The sequence below is a fragment of the Haliotis rubra genome, unplaced genomic scaffold (assembly GCF_003918875.1).
Source record: "Haliotis rubra isolate DU_JTF1 unplaced genomic scaffold, ASM391887v1 Scf127, whole genome shotgun sequence".
Taxonomy (NCBI): domain Eukaryota; kingdom Metazoa; phylum Mollusca; class Gastropoda; order Lepetellida; family Haliotidae; genus Haliotis; species Haliotis rubra.
In genome coordinates, this window is record NW_025765192.1 from 1,204,768 (window position 1) to 1,210,767 (window position 6,000).

Genomic DNA, 6,000 nt, shown 5'->3' on the forward strand with positions numbered 1-6,000 from the left:
ATCAAAACTACTTACTAATTCTAGTAAAATATGCATATGATTGATGACCATAAAGATTTTCTATGACACAACTTGTAACATAACGATTTCTTCCTCGGAAGTGAGTTTGTGGTCGAAGTAACAATAATATTGTAAGTAGTATTATATTTCCACCCACCTCGCTGCCACGAGAAATTGTTATGTTATACGCTATGTCATGCAAAACCTATTGGCCATCAATAAAATACATATTTTACTTAATAGTAGAAAGTAGTTTTGATTTTAGTAACTCGGTGAAAACAAACCTAAATACCATTTATCCTCAGACTGGCGGATGTTCCCGACAGGGCGCCGCCATTTTTAAAATAAAAAAATCTGTTAGAATTAATGAGATTATAGTTTGTTTTCATCAAGTTAGAAAATCAAAACTACTTTCTACTCGTAGTTAAATATGTATTGGAATCATAACCAAACGGATTTTGCATGACACAACTTATAACATAACGATTTCTTCCACGGAAGCGAGGTGGGGTCGAAGTCACAATACTGCGCGACAAATTCCTTCTACATTCCCATGGTTAATGTCCATCACCAGTATGTAGATACTAGTTAATGTGCGTCTGTATATTTGGTCTTATAATCCTAATTAGTTTATTATCATACTTGTATGCATTTTGAAACTAAATAAAAAGCAGACGATCTGCTTGATACTTATAGTGAATTTATAACGGAACTGTAATATCTAGACATTTGATAGTTTGCCAATGTGAATCATAATTCGCACACACACCCTAGTGCATGTTATCTGTCTCATTACACTTCACGGCGAAAACAATGATTCTGTTGAATGCTACGACAAATGAATAAAACAAAATGCAAATATTAAAATTAAAACAGATTAAAGTTATAGGAACAATATCAGGCCATTACCTTGTTCGAGGAATGTATCCATCAATATCCACAAAACTGTTCCAAATGATGTGTCTTTTAACAGTTTAATATACGAAAAAGTGATAAATCTTTTCAGGTATTGGTGTATAGTCTCATTGGTCACCCAAGATAGCACACCTGGCAACTAATTGCATAATGTCCGCCTTTCTTTAAAACAGTAATTTAGTTAGCCAATAATTGGCAATCAATCAATGTATTGCCGGTTAATCCTTTGAAAGAAGGACGTTGTTTTACGCAGACACCGACACGACAGAGTGTATTCAGTATAGATTAGTAAATCTACATACATAAACACTACCTTTGACAATTCCGCTGTGTAAGATAAAAGTAATTAATCAATCAGCATGTTATCGGTTAATCCTTTGATCGATGTTTATAATGTTGAATATTTACTCCAGACACAAGAAATGCCAAATGGGAACCTTTGTCGGGTAATCTAAGTGTGTTACCAATAATTATACCTGTTATAAATTCATTAACTGACCATCAAGTGAATGATGACAAATAACGTGTAGGTTTATACCACCTAACACAGGTAACAACAAGGGAGTATTAATTGCTGTATTGCATGTGAAAACTTATGGGCCGACACTGTTTTGAGAATACAAACAGATTTTTACATGACATGATTAATTATCGAGGTAAAATGGGATCAATTTGGATCAGTCATTATACAAATAGGGCCTAACGACACAAATCGATTTTGACAGAATCGTCTATGAAAACAAGTTGTAACTCGGAAACTAGACAAAGCAGGAGACAAAATTAAATGACAGTAGATTGTGAGAACATATAGCTTTAATTTTCCACAACAATTGTCACGATTTCAGGTTTATACAAGCCTGTAAACAAGATAATTTAACCCCTAAAATGTAGATGAATTCTGCATCGGCCCCCAAAGCTATTCCTCATATGACGTCACAGATGCGCGCCGCTCTGATTGGTTGAAATTTCGTTCGCGGGTTAGAATTGTGCACTGTTGTCAAAAAGGTCGATTTAAGTCAATTAAAGGTCGAAATGAGTAGTTTTAATGACGGGGTTTCATTTATAACGATGCCAGTTAGTGATTTATGTATTTGTACCCCCTAGGGTTTATGTGACCTTTAACCGACGTAAACGTGAACCCAAGTTTGAGAAAAAGCACCGGAGAAAAAACTAGTAAAATATAAATGCTGCAAACATTTGATCCATACTCAGATCAAAATTTTGCACAAATATGCATACAATGATGGGAAAGAGCAATCGGAGAGGACAATTTGTATTATGGTATTGCTGCTTCTACTGTGTCTCAGATTATCAATATCCTCTATCATGTCTGTACGTCATATAAACCCTGGTTCATCATAAAACAGAGATACTATTGCAGTTGTGTACAGTTGCCCAAATCTTACACAATAGTGTATTTTACTATTCACAATGATGTATCAGTGGCTCTAAAAGCCATCGGTAGTTTAGGCTCTAAAAAGTTTACACCCAGTTTGTTAAATACGGTAATAGAGAGTTAATGGAAATTAGGGTAACAGGTTCTTTACCAAAATATTCTTAATTGCTTTTTTTCGGTGCCACATCCATGGTCAAGAATTTACCGCGCTCTGGAAGCTTGTGTCTAATGAAGCTGTGTCGAAGACACAATAATGACGTGTCATGACTCCGAAAAGTAGGTTGTTCCAGTGGGAGAGGTTTAATTGGACCTACAGATGAAAATGTTTAGAAAAATGTTGACATTGGTGAAAAGAGGCTAACGATGTGCTAAAGACTGTCGTGGTTGTTGCAGTCGAGGTCGTTTGTCTGTTACTGTCAGAGCCGTCAGTTGAAGTAGCCAGATGGTCCTGATAGTGATGACAGACTTAATGAAGACCGTGAGCTGGCATACGGCAGATTTATTGATGCTACACATATTAAGAACACCGGTCTTCATATTAATGGACAGTCTCTGTGATCCAGAGAATACACCCTCTGTCCGGAGAGAGGATGAAGCTGGTTCGATGCCAGTGGCGTCATACCAAACAATGTTACAAGATGGTACTTGTTGTTACTCCGCCTGGCTGTCGATATTGTACATTCTAAAACAAGGACTCAGTATATTGTATCTGAGATGGGTTAAACTCTGACAGAGCAGTGGACTGTCCCTATGAACGTTGCTTCAGCTCAAGAAGCCCCACCCACAAAAGTGCAATATTCTTAAACCTTCTTTGACCTCAGGAACGGACTGGGTTTCGTTAAAATGAGTCGTCATTGGTATCTGTGCAGGAGTTTATCAAGTGAAGTTGAGTCATTACATTCATCATAACAAACATGTTTGTACATTTCATACACTGTAACATGTATTCAAGGTGATCCAGCTCGAATATCGAGGTACAATCGACAACAGCCTTTCTTCGCAGATCTCAAATAGAAGAGACAAAACCCTTTCCATATTCATAAGAATATTTTGCAAAAGCAGAGTCCATTGTACAATTGTGACAATATCACACTTTTAATATCATGAACAGATATTTCGTTCTGCAATATTAGAGCTGTATGATCCTGTTTGTAAACAAATCGGGTCTGAACCAGACAATCAAGTGATTTTCACCATGCGATACGATGACAGCATGTGTTTATGAATCACTATGAAATAGTAATACGTATCTTGTTTATATGTTGTTTGGTCAAAGTTCCAGCATTCAAAGCCTCAATAAAGCGTTCAGCGGTTATTATCACACTAATAACAGTGATAAAAACAGAAAATATTTGAATGAACACATACGACACAACACCATGATGGTATGTAGGGAAACACGCAACATGAACGTTTATGTTCAGATCTTATGCTAGAGTTAGATTTTATACATGCGGAGGACAAATTTGACGCATCTGACAAAAATGGTGTCCGGTGCTCTTGTTTCATATGTTCCCATGTTCTTCGAGGTGATAGTTGACATGCCTTTGCATGTGTGTGACCAAGGCCATCGATGGTGCAGGAAACGCTCACCTTTTCACAAAACTCCGTTCATTCTTGATTCTTAACCAGATGCTCATGATTCGGTCGGCATAGTACAGTCACAATATCACGACGTTGAACACAAGAAATGGTACTCATTGTACCTGTGGGGGGAATCGAACCCGGGTCGTCGGCGTGACGAGCGAACGCATTAACTACTAGGCTACCCAAATGTCCTTTAACGTACCAGGTATTTGATGGGAATACTGATATACCTAAACAATTTCCTTATACCTGTTCAGTTTAGAGTGTCATAGAAATAATACGGAAGTTTCTATATGGATAATAATGTGGAAACAGTATCCTTCAACATCCCAAGATGTTACATACTATTTCAAAGAACATCTGCTATATAGCGTATTACGTAACGTCTTCTTATATACAATGTCTACAGGGAATGGTCGAGTTGCTCTGCAGCACTCTAGCAATGGAAATCTGTACTGTCTAAAATATGTAAGCTGTATTATGCCAGTGGGCAAGCTCGATGGTAACCAAGATACACAGACGAGTACATCAATGAAACAGAAGCTGATCTTACCTGGGCTGTCAGACCGTCCCTTGGGAACTGACCGTCGATAGGTTTAGCTCAACGTTTTACCTCATTTTGTAGAGAACATCTTCAAGGGAGCTAATCAGATCCGCATGGCGCAGTGCCATACACCATGGTTAACTTGATTGAACTAATATCCAGCAACACTGCGTTTAGTTTCGAGCAAACCTCTTTTGACAGTTTCAATATCTTCGTAAATAGGCACAGTAAGCTACACAAACCTCCCGTAATTGTGCGTATCGCTGTTATTGACGTTTATGGTTTTTTAACATGGAGGCTGTTAAGTCCTTGTTTTTATAGACTGAGTTAGACATTTACACTATTATTGTTCATAAACGTCTAGTGGTATCGGTGTTTTGGGTTCAAGAGTTAATAATTTTGTAAACATTGTTGGATGTACTGCTATAAGTGGTTTCGTTTCGAGTTGATTTTTTGTTGGTGTTTAATTTTGTTTGTTTCTTTATTTGTTTTGCTTGTTATTTTGTGTGAGGTGGGAACGCATTTTGATTTGTTATTTTAGTTTTTTGAGGAGCTAGGGGGATGGTGATGCGTGGCTGAGTAGCAGGATCCAATATTGTTATATATTTGAAAAGTTACTGTTGAATATATTATAAATGCTACACTATTCAAAAGATTTGAAACGGTTAGCAAACACAAACAGTGTAGTTTGGAACCTCATACTTGTCATTCTACATAACAGCTCACACGGAAATTACGCAGAATGGCTTGTGAAACTCAGTGACCCAGTGTGACTCCCAGTTTAAATCATGGTCCTTAATTTGTCAGAATCATGATGATATTCATCTTTAATAAGATATTTTATGATTATGGAAAGGATTGTCGTTATGTTTTCTCTAAGACTGGAATGCTTTCGGCCTGTATCTCTGTCATCGTACAACTTTCAGATGCCAGTTGGGATATAACTCGTGTTGTTAATATTCTATTTGTAGTAGTCAGAAGGAGCATTGTGTGGGGTCACTTGTGGGGGTCATTCACTCACTCACTCACACATTAAATGCCCTTTAGAAGGCCTTCACAAGCACGTAATTACGGGTCAACATAGAATGGAAGATTTCAAACGTGTATGCTTACCTAGAGTGAGTGAGTTTAGTTTTACGCCGCTTTTAGCAGTATTCCAGCAATATCACGGCGGGGGGACACAAGAAATGGGCTTCACATTTTATACCCGTGTGGGGAATCGAACCCGAGTATTCGTCGTGACGAGCGAACCACTGGCTACCCCACTGCATCTCTCACCCACAGCTAGGGCAGATTGGCAAGGCACTCATTTGCGGTCCAATTACAATTCGTTTCTGAAAACTAACAGACAATTATGGATTCATGTTTATTCCTCTTGTGCGCGTTCTTTGTATATTAATGTTAAAAAAATCCATTCATAATTTCCTGTTGCTATGAATGCAATTGAATACTTTGTCGATATCGATGTCCGTGTGATATTTACCAATGTGAACGAGTGGGTTTAGTTAACACCGCGTTTGACAGTATTCCATCTACATCACGGTGTGTCAGCTTGATT

At 37.8% G+C, this 6,000-nt stretch overlaps 1 protein-coding gene across 1 annotated transcript in view; it reads right to left on the reverse strand.

The window, feature by feature from the left end:
• Window positions 1-4,553, reverse strand: part of LOC124266633 (troponin C, skeletal muscle-like) — a 63,007-nt gene extending 58,454 nt beyond the window's left edge. The window contains exon 1 of the transcript XR_006895805.1: window positions 4,452-4,553. The gene's annotated coding sequence lies outside the window, so the exon portion shown is untranslated. The remainder of the gene's footprint in view (window positions 1-4,451) is intronic.
• Between the last annotated feature and the right edge of the window lie 1,447 nt (window positions 4,554-6,000).